Below are 15870 nucleotides of genomic sequence, written 5' to 3'. Positions count from 1 at the left end.
GCCCTTTCACAGCAATTTAGTACTATGCAGTTTGTTTAGACTGGTCAAGTTTCTTGGCCCTGGCTGAGCAGCATCATTATCTCTTCAAGCTTTCATGTATCAGCTTCCCTGGCCATATTTCACTTTCCATGTCTTTCTTTTCTAAAATCAGGTGAACATGCAAAATCACATACTTACACAATTATACACTTTTTCAACAAGCATGTCAAATATCTTCAAGGAATTTAAGTACAATACAGGAAGTTCTTCTCTCTGGGTTAGGCAAAACCAAGAAGTATGCAAAAGTTATACTCCTCAATACTTTGTAGAAAGGGGGTATTTTGTATCATTCTTTAGCTAGTGCATCAAGTGAGCAAAGATATGGTGTTGTCAGATTCTACTTAATCCACCTCAGCTGGAAGGCCAACTAGACAATGGATCTTAAGTGAAGTGAAAAATACTTGGCCAAGGGAAAAGAAAACTAAGTAGCAAATATTTTAATTTTTAATTGTGAAATATTTCAAACATACAGCAAACAGAGAGGATAACAAACAGCCAGATACTCAATAGACAGTACTATCACATTCTAACATTTTACTCTTTGGATTTTTAAGAAATAAAACACAACTGAAGCCTTCTGTGAACTTTTCTATGAGCCCTTTCACCCTGTCTGTACATGTAGCTACTCTTCCTAAATTTGGTGTTCATCTTTCCATTTATGTTTTTATATTATGCATATGGCATATTTTTAATGTAAAATTCATTCAGAAAGTTGTAGCTTGTAAAGCCTTGAACTTTTAAAATATTTCTTATATATTACTACATAAAGTAGATATAAAAGAATAAATAAAACATTTTTCCAGCTTAAAACTTCTAGTCCAGGGTGGATAGGTGAGTAAATATGTGATAAAGTCAAGAGAGCAAAATGCTAATTGTGAATCCAGGAAGGGTGTGTATTTGGGTGTTTACAGTTCTTTGTCTGCATTGTCTGCATGTTTACTTTTTTAAATAATAAAATGTTGGAAAAATAAAACAGGGGCGCCTGGGTGATGCAGTGTCCTCTGACTCTTGGCTTCAGCTCAGGTCTTGATGTCAGGGTCATGAGATTGAGCCCGGCGTGGGGCTCCACTCAGTGTAATCTGCTTGAGATTCTCTCTCCCTCTCCCTCTGCTCCTCCCTCAGCTCATGTGCGCATGCGCGCGCTTTTTCTCTCAAATAAAAAAATCTTTAAAAAAATAAATAAAACAAAAACCTCTAGTTTCTATTTTGTCTAAAAATCTCAGGAATAATATCAACTGGTTTCAGATACTTAGGAATCTGGTATACTTATAGAAAACAATAATTAGGCTTGATAGTCTAATTACTGTTCAACTTCTTACTTTATGGTATCTTTTTTTTTTTTTTTTTTTAAGATTTTATTTATTTATTTGACAGAGAGAGACAGAGCGAGAGAGGAAACACAAGCAGGGGGAGTGGAGAGGGAGAAGCAGGCTTCCTGCTAAGCAGAGAGCCTGATGCGGGGCTTGATCCCAGGCCCCTGGGATCATGACCTGAGCCGAAGGCAGACACTCAACGACTGAGCCACCCAGGCGCCCCTGCTTTATGGTATCTAACAAATAAAAAGAGAAAAGACCAGTCCCTTTGAGATTTATCTTCACATAGTCACTTCTCGTAAAGTAGTTATTTCAGCTTTGACTTTTCTATCCTTTTCTGGGGTTCATGAAATGATTTGAAATTTTATAATCCCCTTCTCACCATGGTTTAAACCTAGAGGGGGGGAAACTATTTATGGTTGATAAGCATCCCTAATAAAATGAGTATATTAAATAATTAGAAGAGAAATACTTCTAAAAGTTTGTTTTAAAGATTTTATTTGAGAGAGAGAGAGAAAGAGAGAAGCAGACTCCCCGCTGAGCGCGACCCCTTTGCAATGCATGACTTGATCCCAGGGCCCTGAGATCCTGAGCTGAGTTGAAGGCAGCCGCTTAATCAACTGAGCCACCCAGGTGCCCCTAAAATTTTTTAAAAGGTTTTTGTAGTTCCCCTTATAAACCCTCTAAATGAACTCTTATTTTAGGAAAATGCTCTGTTACAAACTGACCACGAGAAGAAATACAAGAGATTCACTAATGATAAAAATACCTTCTGTGATAAAACATTTATGTAACAGGACTTTGCCTATTTGAGGTATTTTCATATTTCTATATTATTTATGCCTCATAATAAGCATGCTAATTTTTTTTTTTTAAGTAAGAGGAAACTGCGTCTCAAAGAATGAATCCAAGGTCATGCAACCAATACAAACATACATCTTCTAACTCCAATACCAGCGCTCTTTCCACATAATTGAAAACAATGGAATATATATCTTTCAGTTTTAGTGTTTTAAAATGACTACATTACCAGAAATTACATTATTTTTATTTGTTTGTAAGGTACTTCACTTTAAGTGGTCTAACTTAAAATAGTAATTACTCCTTGAGGCTGATGTTTTCATAATTTTATAGGTAAAATAATAGATACAGAGAAAAATAAACTTGAATGTGGACTGTTTCAGTTGCAGAATACTGCCTTTCAAAAGGAAGGTCTTCAAGGAAAAGGATTGTGTTGAGTTAAAAATAGCAATTTAATTTTGGGAAATGAGAGATACTACTGCCTTAACCCAACTTCTAACAACAATTTTTAAAGAAAAATTACTTATTAAAATTAATCATTTAGGTTAAAATTAAATTTAAAAATATTTCCAAGCTGATTTTTTAGATTGAGCAAATAGGAAGATATAATAAGTGGCTGTTAAAAATAAAGTCCTTAGTGAAATTTATTGATTGCTGAAAACCACTTATAATTATAGTCCTTTTTATGTCACAGAAAATAAATTTGGGCTTTTGAGTGAGAGGCTGGTGACAGATTTAGCTAACACTGAATGAATTACAATTAAAGAAAGTTATTTTCTTCTTATATTATTACCAGGAGTAATTTATTCTAGATATTACTGGAACAGAGGTGGATGATTAAACAGTCAGTTAAACTGTAACAAAAACATAGCTCCCCAACTCTCCATTCTGAAACTCTTTATAGTTGAATGGAATCGAAAGTGGCACCTAAATATACATTTAAAACATAATTCCTGTAAGAAGAAATCCCATCACTTTTAAAAAAAGAACAAAAGCACACAAACACCCACCTTTGTGGGCTGTTAAGTTTCATTTGCTTTGTAAAATGCAATCTCCGCTTAAAGGCATCTTAATTCTCCACAGCCACCCCATCTCCAAAGGTCCATACTGATATTGGACTATATTGGGTGATACTGCTGGAACAATGGATGTGTTCTATCAAACATTAAATTCACATTTCTCAAAGAGTTCAAATTTTGTTCTGCATCCCCCAAAACATAAAACATGTTTTGCCCCAAGGACCCTTTCTTAAAAAATCTCAGAAGAAAGATAGCTTGAGTCAATCAAACTTAAAAGCATTAACTACAGAAGAATGGCTGCTTACATTTTTACGTGGACATAATGGTAAGTACTGAAATGGTAAGTGCTAATACTCTAGAGAAAAGCCCTGTAATAATAAAAACAGAACACTAGGAGACAGAATAGTAAATTTCTTATACTGAATCTTTACAACAGGGCTTTCAAAGTCCCTTCAAATATTAATTCATATTTGGACATACACTGTGATTACTGTTCATATTTTACCGATGGATATACAGAGGCATACCAAAATATGAATACCAACTCTGCCAGGCACCATGTGAATACTAGGTATTCAAAGAAGTATGAGAATATATAATTATATGGTAAACAGTTCACAGTAAAGCAGGGGAGACAGATGAGATATATGAAAGACTGGCATTCGATTCACCAAACTACTCAACATTCTCCCTGAATGGTGTGCTCTTTACTGGTCTGCATTTGAAAAGTTTACTCTTCCCCTCCTCTCATCACCATCCAAAGCTGTCGGGTTAATGCTTTATTTAAGACCCCTTCTATAAAGGTTATCATGGTTCTCAGTAATAGTGAATAACATTTATTGAACATTTACTATGTGCTAAGCATTATGCCAAACTATTTAAATGAATTATATCTCATTTCATCATCACAGCAATCTGTGAAAATTGCTAATCAGCTTCCACTTTTAAAGGACTTGAGGGACTGACAGTCTCTATAAAGCATACTGTCATAGCAGCAGAGATGTTCCTGCCTAACAGGCCACTCCTCTCTAGTAATGGCCATTCACTTCTACTTTTACCAGTTAAGGGGCATGCTTATGAAGAATCTGTGTGCTTGTGGGGCACCTGGGTGGCACGGTCAGTTAAGTGTCCAACTCTTGTTTTTGGCTCAGGTCATGATCTCATGCATTGTGAGATCGAGCCCCATGTCGGGGTCTGTGCTCAGCGGGAAGTTTGCTTGAGATTATCTCCCTCTGCCCCCCACCCCACCTTCTCTTTCTCTCAAATAAATAAATAAATCTTTTTAAAAAAGAATCTGTGTGTTTGTTTTAAAAACTTTGGTGCCCATTGCATTTCTTATCATAATTGTATAATGTAATTAAGTATTATATAAACCAATTACTTATGAGTACAAAAATAAAAGTTGTTATTTCTAGAAATATGAACTCAAATTTTTTTGAAAAACCTAAATAAAGGCTAGTTACTTTAAAAACTGTTGTTTAATTAGGTATGGCTAAGAGGGTTGTAAAAGACTGAAGGAAAGTTCTAAATTTCTAGTAGGATTCTGTACTCAACTCTCTTCACAATTATCTATAAGTTTTCACTCTAAAGAAATCAAAACAGGAAACTAAAGACAATGCTTTCATGATGGTTGGATTATACAAGAAAAACTAGAAATCAGAGTATCAGAAAACCAGGACAATTCACAACTCATCTAATTCTAAAATCCAGATTCTTAGCCAATACTCAAAAAGTGCTAAAGTTTACAGGACAGGGGCACCTGGGTGACTCAGTCAGTTGAGTGTCCAACTCTTGATTTCAGCTCAGGTCTTGATCTCAGGGTCATGAGTTTAAGCCCTGCATTGGGCTTCACGCCCACCCAGGGAGAAAAAAAGTTTACAGGATAAATGAATGAAAAGAGAAAACTCTCCATGGGAGGTGATATGAGGTAGACTTTAAAGGATGAATGGAATGTTACTAGACAAAAAAATGATGGGAAAGAGCATTCTAGAAGGTGGGTAGGAAAATACTAAGTTTGAATTTGAGTTCAGTGCTGTATGATTTGTCACTAATCTCTTTGGGTCTCAGCTTCCTCATCTGAAAAATGGACAATAATTCCCTGGAACTGTTAGTAGGGATGAAATGAGATAATAAATATGAAGCATTAATTTGGTGCTTGAAGGCACATATAAGTTAGCTTTGAGAGGGTAAAAGGCATGTTTAGGGAAGAGCGCATAGTTCTTTAAGGCCTGAATAAAGGGTGTAAGGTTGAGTAGCAGTAGGTAAGGCTGGAAGGTTGAACTGGGGTCAGTTTTTAAAAAATGTCATACCAAAGTCTAGACCATTCTATAGGTAATAGAAAATAATGGGAGACTTTAAGTTGGAAAGTGACATGAATAAATTGGAGTCATGCCTGAAGGTAGGTGAAGGATATATCAATAATTGATCTTGTTATGCAAACATTTTTAACTTAAAGGATAATATTTATAGTCTAAACTCCAAGAAACCATTAGAATGTTTTAAGACTATTAGAATATTTTGCAGAGTCAACACTTTCCAAAATGTATTCACACACTTGAACCCACGGATCCATATCAAGTTGGCTTGTCAGCCATTTTCCAGAAATTTCTTGAGTGACAGAGAAATGTAATTGTGTGTGTGTGTGTGTGTGTGAATCTCAATCCATCTCTTAGTTTACATTATTATTGCAATGCTGCTAAGTAATCCTGACCTTCTCAACTCCAGGTCAGTTCCTAAACTCCACAGGACAACCCTACCTGCATGCTATATGGCATTTAGAGTTCAATACATCCCCAAATAAACTACAGTATATATAAAAAACCCAAACAGTATGTGTGGGGGAGGGAGAATTCAGTTAATAAGCTTTGCATGGTAGAATCTGGTACTCTAAAAATTGAGCTCTTGCATGGTTACCTTACCTCAATTAAGGAACTTACAATTTCATATGTAACTTCTAGCCGACAGGTTTTTTTTTTTTTTTTTAAGATTTTATTTATGTATTTGACAAGAGAGAGACACAGCAAGAGAGGGAACACAAGCAGGGGCAGTGGGGGAGGGAGAAGCAGGCCTCCCGCCAAGCAGGGAGCCCGACGTGGGGCTCGATCCCAGGACGCTGGGACCATGACCTGAGCCAAAGCCGGACGTTTAATGACTGAGCCACCCAGGCGCCCCTAGCTAACAGGTTATTTAAAACAACAACCATTTCCTCTTCTCAAACACAGATAAAATCTCCAACTTAAAAATAGTAACATACATGAACTTCCTATTGGCATAATATTTTTACATGTAATTATTTGCAATCTTCCCAAATATGCCTTTCTTATCTTCTTCATGGCCTATCTTTTCCTGTTCCAGAGGATATAAATATTTTATGTGGCTAAAGATGTAGCAGCAATATATAAGTGTAATGTGTGTGTAATATATATATGCTAGAGCATCCTTTTTATAGAAAGCCCAGTTTGGTTTACTTAAAATTAAGTCATTTGGCATCCTATACAATTCATATACCAACCTATCTAAGATAATCACCATTTAATTCAGTTGAATTAAATTAAAAGTGACTTCATTGATCATATGTTCCAGCTGTTAAGAAGAGGGATAGCTAAGCAAAACTAAACAAAACGATAAAACTTTGGCCTGCTGGGTATATTTTAACTTATTTGAAAAAAGCTTTAACTTTAAAATCAACTGCTTATATTCCCCAACGCCCAAAGAACTAGGCTGTAGTGATTTTGAAGGTTTCTGAAATATGCACTATGAAGATTTATTCATTATGGACAAAAAATTATAATCCTAGTTTTAGAAGAACTCAGTTTATAATGATAAAAAGGAAAAACAGTAAAAATAATATTAATAATTACTACCCTTTGAGTGCCTATTACTGTGATAGTCACTTAACCTTCATATTTTACGAAAATCCTTAAGAGAAACTGAAATATTTTGTTTCTATTACAGAGTTGAGGAAATGGGCTCAAAGAGGTTAAATATCTTTCCCAAAACCTGAAAATGGATGAAAAGTATGGTTCTTTACTCATTACTTCTATAGGAAGTTACTGAGTACTTTCTATGTGCCAGAATTTAAGGATACAATCATGAACAAGATAGAGATTCTGTCTTTACTCATTGGTAAGTGGCAAGAAGAGACAACAAGTAATATGTAATAACAGTGGTGGAAGTGTTGTAAAAGGGAAGCAGAGAGTTCTGTTAGAGCATGAAGTGAGAATTTTTCTACTGAAGAGGATGGATTGTTGTAAGCAAAGATGGCTCATAACCAATCATGTGTTTTAAACAGTTTGTAAATTTCCTGACCTTTTGTTTGGTGTTTCAGCAGAACAGCTGTTTTAGGGCTGGGCTAGGTAATCAATAACAGGTCCTTTCTTCTCTCTCCAAATGACTGCTTGGCTTGGGGAAATTCCCAGTGAATAATTAACACCAGAATAGTCTGCCTGTTATGTTTATTAATATATTCTTTCTGCCTCAGGATAGTGGAATAGTGGTGAGTCAGAGAAGCAAGTAGATGAGTCTCTGCTTAATATTCATTGAATGAATAAAACAAGATGATCAGCACCTTTAAACAGGGATTTCCAAATAGCATCCAATAGCTGCGACTTTAAGTTATCATCCAGGTTGAATCATCTCAACTACTGACCCCGAGATGGGAAGCTCCCATTCCTAATCCATACCAGATTTGTACTAAAGAAGAATTTTATTGGTATCTAAAGTCTGTCAACTTCTCTTCTTGTTTTTCCTCAGTAAATTATCTTAACACTATATGATATAAAGGGTGTCAGTCAAAACACAGAGTTAGAGAAATTAGGCTGTGAGTTTGTGAAACTAAAATGGAAAAGAATTTAGACAAGTACTAGTGAAAGTATCACCAATTTACATCTTGCTGTAATATTGGGTGCTTAATATTTGGTAAGGCTTTCCTATACACTATTTTGCTTTTTCAACAGACCTAGAGGATAGATAGGCAGATGTTATCCTCATTTTACAGATAAGGAAACGGAGGCTTAGCATAGTAAGAGGTGAGGCAGAACTAAAATTAGGTCTTCATACTCTTAGTTCACTGTTCTTTCCCTCTATTACACTGCTGGATACCCATACTTTCCTTGATGACCCCTTCATATATATAAAAAGAAAATCAAATAAGCTGTAGACTTAGAGTCTTGTCTAACTAGACAGGAAGGCTAAGACAAACTAATTATTATAGAAATAATATTAAATGACAATAGAAAAATAACGTAGTCCAATTCCCTGCCATTACATAGGTATGATAGAAATTGTATGCCTAAAATTTATATACATTTATATATGTTTCTGCTTCAATCCAATTTGAAGAACAGATGCTGCTTTGGGATAAATTTTTACTTTTACCTGGGAAATTTTTTGTTTTTCAGAAATCTTGTTCTGAAGATGAAAATATGGCAAACATTTTGAAGTGTCTTTTCAGAAGACTAATATTCTGTAAATACTAATACTCAACATATTAGTTCTAGTAAATGCTCTTTAATTTCACTTTGTAAAAATTCTCCATCAGAACGTTTATAGCAGCTTTAGAGGTAATTAAATATGAATGTTGAAGTGATACAGAATTTGATGATGACGGCAATTTGAGTTCATTTGGGTTATCATAGGAAATCTTCTGTAGTATCTATTTCCTTTAAAATATATTTATTTTTTATTTATTTTTTTAAAGATTTTATTTATTTATTTGACAGAGAGAGAGCACAAGCAGGGGGAGCAGCAAGCAGAGGAAGAGGGAGAAGCAGGCTTCCCGCTGAGCAGGGAGCCCAATGCGGGGCTCGATCCCAGGACCTTGGGATCATGACCTGAGCCGAAGGCAGAAGCTTAACGACTGAGCCACCCAGGCGCCCCTCCTTTAAAATATATTTAAAACTAAACATACACATAGGTGAAAGAGACATATATATGTATAATATATGTATATTTGTATGTATGTATATTATATATATATAGTTTTCTTACCCTGAAATATATACTTGTATGTGTATATACATGCATGTGTACACACACACACTGTATATATGTTTCAGGTAAAAAAATCATGTATATCAGGAGTTCCTACAGTTTATACTGTTTAAATCCATAAGCACAAGAATATCAGAAGAAGAAAATAAAAAGCTTGACCTTATACTGAACTTGGCAGTTCTGAATTAAGTATTCAGAATAGAACTTTCCTAATAGCCTCTTATCCTTTCATCCAAAACAAATAACTTGTAGCGAACAAGAAGGAAAGTATACTAACTTTATTAATTTTTTTTTAAGTTCCCTGAATATTTCCTGGAGGAAGATGAGATTCTAATTTTGGGGGTTGGAAGAGGAGGGTAGAGAAGTGGAGAAAAAGGAAAGGCAAATCTTTGGTTCTTATCTGTAAGCTATTTTTTCTTTAAATGAAGTTAATTACACCTTTCATTCAATTAGGAAAAGGTAATAGCACTATAAAAAGTTAATCATCCAGTCATGAATTACTTTTAAAGCTACAAGATGCTTATTGCTATACAAGCTTCCCTAGTTTCAATTCATACATTTATCATTAATTTATTCATAATTTAACAATTAGGTAATGCATGTCTATTAATTGCCAGGGGTTGGCCTGGATCTTGGGAATGCAAAAACAAGGAATGCATGGGAGCTGAGAGCCTAAAGGGGAGTAAACAAGAGTGTGAAAACTGAAGTCCTTTCCTAGAGAAATATCTGTGAATTATTATGAACTCACATTGCTAATTTTATTCATCAAATTAATATAGAACAGACCTGCAAAATTCAACATAGTTTTACAGCAGGACTAATAGCAAATCCACTAAAATGAGTGAGTGGAACTATCCTGTGACTATGTCTTAAAAAAAAAAAAGAAAAAAAAAAAATATATATACACACACACACATATATATATATATATACACATATATATATATAGAGAGAGAGAGAGAGAGTTGTCTTTTATTTGTATGTTCTACTTTTTTTTGTTGTTGGTGGGAAGAAAAGAAAGTCCTTAATATAGTGGCTCTCCTATCCTGGATTTATGCCTTCAAACTCATTCCCTGAGTTTCCTTGGCCATATTGTTTTGTCTATAGGATAGGGCTTTATCCTGAGACAATGCCACTTGCTGGTCTTGCTAAATTGGTAAAGACCATGGCACCACAAGTCATCAGTACTCTGCCCTTGAACTCTTTACAACAACGCTTTAGTTTTAATTTTAAACATAATCTGGAAAAAGCTCTTCAAATGCCTCAAAAACTATGGTAAAAGGAAGACAGCAGGTCTAGCAGGACTTTGGATCATGAGCAGCTCCTTGGATCAGGCTCTAGTTAATAGAATCCACACATCTGCCTCTGCAGACGCTGTCCAGCAACAGCTTGGCAGTTTCTGCCCAGATCCTCTAGAGCACGGCTGCCCCCTGGCCCTTATGGTTGAGGGCCAGTTCGGCAATAAGGAAGGTTCCATTGGTGGTCTTAGCAAAGAATGAGAGCCCAAAGATAGAAACTTCCCAGGGTTGGCCCTTTTCATGTGGTCTGTGTAAAGTACAAAATTGTTGAAGGTGCTCCTTGAGAGTGCCACAATTTGGTTAGTCATCAAAGGTGATAACATCTATGGAGTACATTTTCCTCTGATACTTTTTAAAAAAAGATTTACTTATTTATTTGAGAGAGAGAGAGGATGTGCAAGTGCAAGTGCACGTGTGTGTGTATGTGGGGGGGCATAGGGAGAGGGAGAGAAAGTCCCAGGCCGACTCAGCGCTGAGAGTGTCTTTTAAAATTTCTTTTAGCAATGATTTATAGTGTTCATTGTATAGTCTTTCATCTCCTTGGTTAATTCCTAAGTATCCTTTTTGATGTTATTATAAATGGAATTGTTTTTGTAATTTTCTTTTTAGATTGTTCATTGTGTACAGATATGTAACTGACTTTTGTGTCTTGACTTAGTATCATATTGCCTGAAAGCAGAAATAATTCTACTTCTTCTTTTCCAATTTGGATGGTGTTTTATTTCTTTTTCTTCCTTAATTGCTCTGGCTAGAACTTTCAGTCCTATGCTGATAGAAGTAGTGAAAATGGGCATCCTTGCCTTGTTTCTGATCTTAGAGGAAAAGCTTTCAGTCTTTCACATTTCACATCAAAAGGTGTTGAGTTTTGTCAAATGCACTTTCTGCATCAATTGAAATGATTGTTTTTTTCCCCTTTATTCTGTTGATGTGGCATGTTATTACACTGATTGATTTTCATATGTGGACTATCCTTGCATTCCAGGAATAAATCCCACTTGGTCACAGGGTACAGTCCTTTTAATATGTTGCTGAATTCTGTTTGTGAGTAATTTGTTGGAAATTTCTGCATCAATATTCATATGAAATACTGCTCTATAGTTTTCCTTTTTAATAGTGTCTTTGTCCGGCTTTGGTATAATGGTAACGCTGGTTTCAGAATGAATTAGATTTAAAAATCTAATTTTTTAAAAATCTAAAAAATTAATTTTTTTTGAAGTTTGAGAAGGATTGGTATTATTAGTTCTTTAAATGTTTGGCAGCAATGTCAGTGAAGCCAACGGGTTCAGGGCTTTTCTCTGTTGGGAGATTTCTGATCACTGATTTAATCTTCTTACTAGCTATAGGTCTATTCAGATTTCCTATTTCTTTGTGATTTAGTCCTGGTAGTTTTTTTCCTGGAAATTTATCCATGTTATCTAGGTTATCCAATTTGTTGGTGTACCACTGTTCATAGTACACTCTTATAATCCTTTTCATTTCTGTAGAATCAGTAGTAATGTCTCCACTTTCATTTCTGGTTTAATAATTTGAATCTCTTCTCTTTTCTCCTTAGTTTATCTAGCTAAAGGTTTGTCAGCTTATCAATCTTTTTGAAGAACCAATTTTTTGTTTCATTGACTTTTTCTCTATTGTTCTTCTACTCTCTATTTCATTTATCTTTGTTCTAATTTTTATTATTCCCTTCCCTCTTCTAGTTATGGATTTACTTTATTCTTTGAGCTGTAAAGTTGGGCTGTTGATTTGAGATCTTGTTTTTAAGATTCTATTTTTAAGTAATCTTTATACCCAACGTGGGGCTCAAACTTACAACCCCGGGATCAAGAGTCACATGCTCTACCAACTGAGCCAGCCAGGTGCCCCAAGATCTTGTTTTGTTTTTTTAAAGATTTTATTTACTTATTTAGTTATTTATTTAGTTATTTATCTTAGAGTGAGCAGAGGGAGCAGCAGAGGGAGAGACAGAGTCCCAAGCAGACTCTGCACTGAATGTGCAGCCCTATGTGGGGTCCGATCCCACAACCCCAAGATCATGATCTCAGCTGAAATCAAGAGTTGGACACCCAACTGACTGAGCCACCCAGGTGTCCTGATCTTGTTTTTTAATGTAAGCATTTATAGCTATACATTTTTCCTTTAGCCCTGCTTTTGCTGCATCCTATAAGTTTTGGCATGCTGTGTTTTATTTCCATTTGTCTCCAAGTATTTTCTAATTTCCCTTGTGGTTTCTTTGATGCATTGGTTGTTTAGAAGTGTGTTGTTTAATTTCCAATATTTTGTGAATTTTCCAGTTTTCCTTTCATTATTGACTTCTATCTTCATTACACTGTGGTCAGAGAAGATGCTTTGTATAAGATCTACCTTTTCAAATCTATTGAGACTTAATTTGTTGCCTAACATATGGTCTATCTTAGAAAGTGTCCCATGGGCCCTTGAGAAGAACGTATATTCTGGTGTTGTTGGATGGTGTTCTGTACATGTCTGTTAAGTCTAGTTGATTTATTGTCTTGGTTAAGTCTTCTATTTTTTTTTACTTATCTTTTGTCTGGTTGTTCTATCCATTATTATGAGTGTAATATTAAAGTCTCTATTACTATATAAATATCTATTTCTCCCTTCAATTCTGTTTGTTTTTGCTTCATACATTTTGATGGTTTGTCATTAGGTACATAAATATTTGTAACTGTTACATCTTCTTGCTGTATGGAATCTTTTTAAAAAACCTAAAGTGTAATTAACATACAGTGTCATATTAGTTCCTGTATAGTTCCAATACAATAATTCAATAATTCTATATACTTACATAAGAAAAAACTTTTCTAAAACTTAGTTTGGAAAAGTCAAGAACTGAGGGGAAATTTACATTTTTGTTGTTGTTGTTAATGCCATGAAGAATAACATCTGGAAAAAAAGTAAAATTATTTACCTAGCTTTAAAAGATATACCTAATTTCATCATGGCTGCAATAATTAGATTTGCTTTTTAAATCAGATTTAAAAAGAATGTCCTTCATAGCTACCAGAAGCAGAACATGCCAGATAAATATAAAATATCTGTGAATACATTCTTCAGAAACAAAGAATACTTCAGTGAAATGAAAATTCTCACTCTTGTCAAGAAACTAGGAAAAGGAGGAGGAGGAGGAGCAAGATGGCGGAGGAGTAGGAGACCTAAATTTCATCTGGTCCCAGGAATTCAGCTAGATAGGGATCAAACCATTCTGAACACCTACGAACTCAACAGGAGATCGAAGAAAAGAATAGCAGCAACTCTCTGAACAGAAAAGCGACCACTTTCTGGAAGGTAGGACGTTTGGAGAAGTGAATCCTAGGCGATATTCGGGAAGATAGACGGCGGGGGAGGGGGCCTTCGTTGGCCGCTACTGGCAAGTGATAGAGCAGCAGAGCACAAAATCGGAAATTTTAGAAGTCTGCTCTGCTGAGGGATGTCGCTCCAGTGGCTAAGCGGGAGGGGGGACCCTCGCTGGGACAGTGTGGTCTCAGGACCCTCTGGGTCACAGGAAGACCGGGGGGTGCCTGAGTGCGGCAGAGCTCCCAGGTATCGGAGCAGGGAAGCCGGCTGCAGACACGGAGCCGAGGAGTGGGCTCTCAGCTCAGGGTTGCCATAAACCGTGATCCGCGGCACAATCGGGCCACTGCCCTTCCAGCAGGGACCCAACAAGCGGCAGATCCGGGGAGACTCCCTTTCCTCCCCTTGGAGGAGCGGCGCAGGAGCACACCGCAGGGATCTGCTGGGTTTGGAGACTCCACAGGGGGTCGAGTGCCAGAGATAGAAATGCTCAGTCACAGGCCGGGTGAGCACGGAGTTTGGCCGGAGACCAGGGAGATGGGAGTGACTGACTGCTTTTCTCTGGGGGCGCACTGAGGAGCGGGGCCCCGAGTTCTCCGCTTCTCCGGGGCGGAGATTGGGAGGCTGCCATTTTCACTCTCCTCCTCCAAAGCTGTATGGAAAGCTTGCAGGGAACAAAAGCTTCCGAGAGCGAACCCGAGCAGATTACTTAGCCAGGACGGCAAGGGCGGGGCAATTCCGCCTCCGGCAAAGACATTTGGGAACCACGGCAACAGGCCCCTCCCCCAGAAGATCAGCAAGAACAGCCAGCCAAGACCAAGTTTACCGATCAATGAGAATGGCAGAACTCCAGTGTTAGGGGAATACTGCACATAGAATTCATGGCTTTTTTCCCATGATTCTTTAGTCTTCCAAGGTTAATTTTTTTAATTTTCTTTTTTTTCTTTTTCTTTTTCCCTTTTTCAACAAACATCTTATCAATCCCTTTTTTAAAAAATATTTTTTATTTTTCATTTTTACAGTCATATTCCATCCCTTCATCATATTTACCCTTATTTTTGTACATATATGTTTTTCTTTCTTTAAAATTTTGGGAGGCACTTTCTTCTAACAGACCAAAATACGCCCCAAATCTAGTGTGTGGCACTGATCTATGCACCAGCCTGATCATATTTGATCATATTCTGTTTTTTTTTTATCTTTTTCTTTTTTCTTTCTTTCCCTTTCTTTTCCACTGGTTTCAGAGTCTCTTCTGATTTCTTTAGTGTATATTTTTCTGGGGTCGTTGTTACCCTGTTAGCATTTTGTTCTCTCATTCATTGATTCTCCTCTGGACAAAATGACAAAACGGAAAAAATCACCTCAAAAAAAAAGAACAAGAGGCTGTACCGACTGTCAAGGACCTAATCAATATGGACATTAGTAAGATGTCAGAACTAGAGTTCAGAATGATGATTTTAAAGATACTAGCTGGGCTTGAAAAAAGCATGGAAGATATTAGAGAAACCCTTTCTGGAGAAATAAAAGAACTAAAATCTACCCAAGTCAAAATCAAAAAGGCTATTAATGAGGTGCAATAAAAAATGGAGGCTCTAACTGCTAGGATAAATGAAGCAGAAGAGCAAATTAGTGATATAGAAAACCAAATGATGGAAAATAAAGAAGCTGAGAAAAAGAGAGATAAACAACTACTGGATCACAAGGGCAGAATTCAAGAGATAAGTGATACCATAAGATGAAACAATATTAGAAGAATTGGGATCCCAGAAGAAGAAGAAAGAGAGAGGGGCAGAAGGTATATTGGAGCAAATTATAGCAGAGAACTTCCCTAATTTGGGGAAGGAAACAGGCATCAAAATCCAGGAGGCACAGAGAACCCCCCTCAAAATCAATAAAAATAGGTCAACACCCCGACATCTAATAGTAAAACTTACGAGTCTCAGAGACAAAAAGAAAATCCTGAAAGCAGCTTGGGAGAAGAGATCTGTAACCTACAATGGTAGAAACATTAGATTGGCAACAGACCTATCCACAGAGACCTGGCAGGCCAGAAAGAACTGGCATGATATATTCAGAGCACTAAATGAGAAAAATATGCAGCCA

General features: G+C 36.4%; 1 protein-coding gene across 3 annotated transcripts in view; it reads right to left on the bottom strand.

The window, feature by feature from the left end:
- Positions 1-15870, bottom strand: part of SSH2 (slingshot protein phosphatase 2) — a 242910-nt gene that overhangs the window by 109827 nt on the left and 117213 nt on the right. The window contains exon 1 of one of the 3 annotated variants that reach the window (XM_078068104.1): positions 178-246. The exons of the other annotated variants lie outside the window; for them this stretch is intronic. The gene's annotated coding sequence lies outside the window, so the exon portion shown is untranslated. Of the gene's footprint in view, positions 1-177; positions 247-15870 lie in introns of those variants that run through there. 3 annotated transcript variants of the gene reach the window in all.

This window comes from Halichoerus grypus, chromosome 2 (genome assembly GCF_964656455.1).
Source record: "Halichoerus grypus chromosome 2, mHalGry1.hap1.1, whole genome shotgun sequence".
NCBI classification, from domain to species: Eukaryota; Metazoa; Chordata; class Mammalia; order Carnivora; family Phocidae; genus Halichoerus; species Halichoerus grypus.
The sequence above is the reverse complement of the archived record's forward strand: the minus strand, read 5'-3'. Positions and strand labels throughout refer to the sequence as shown.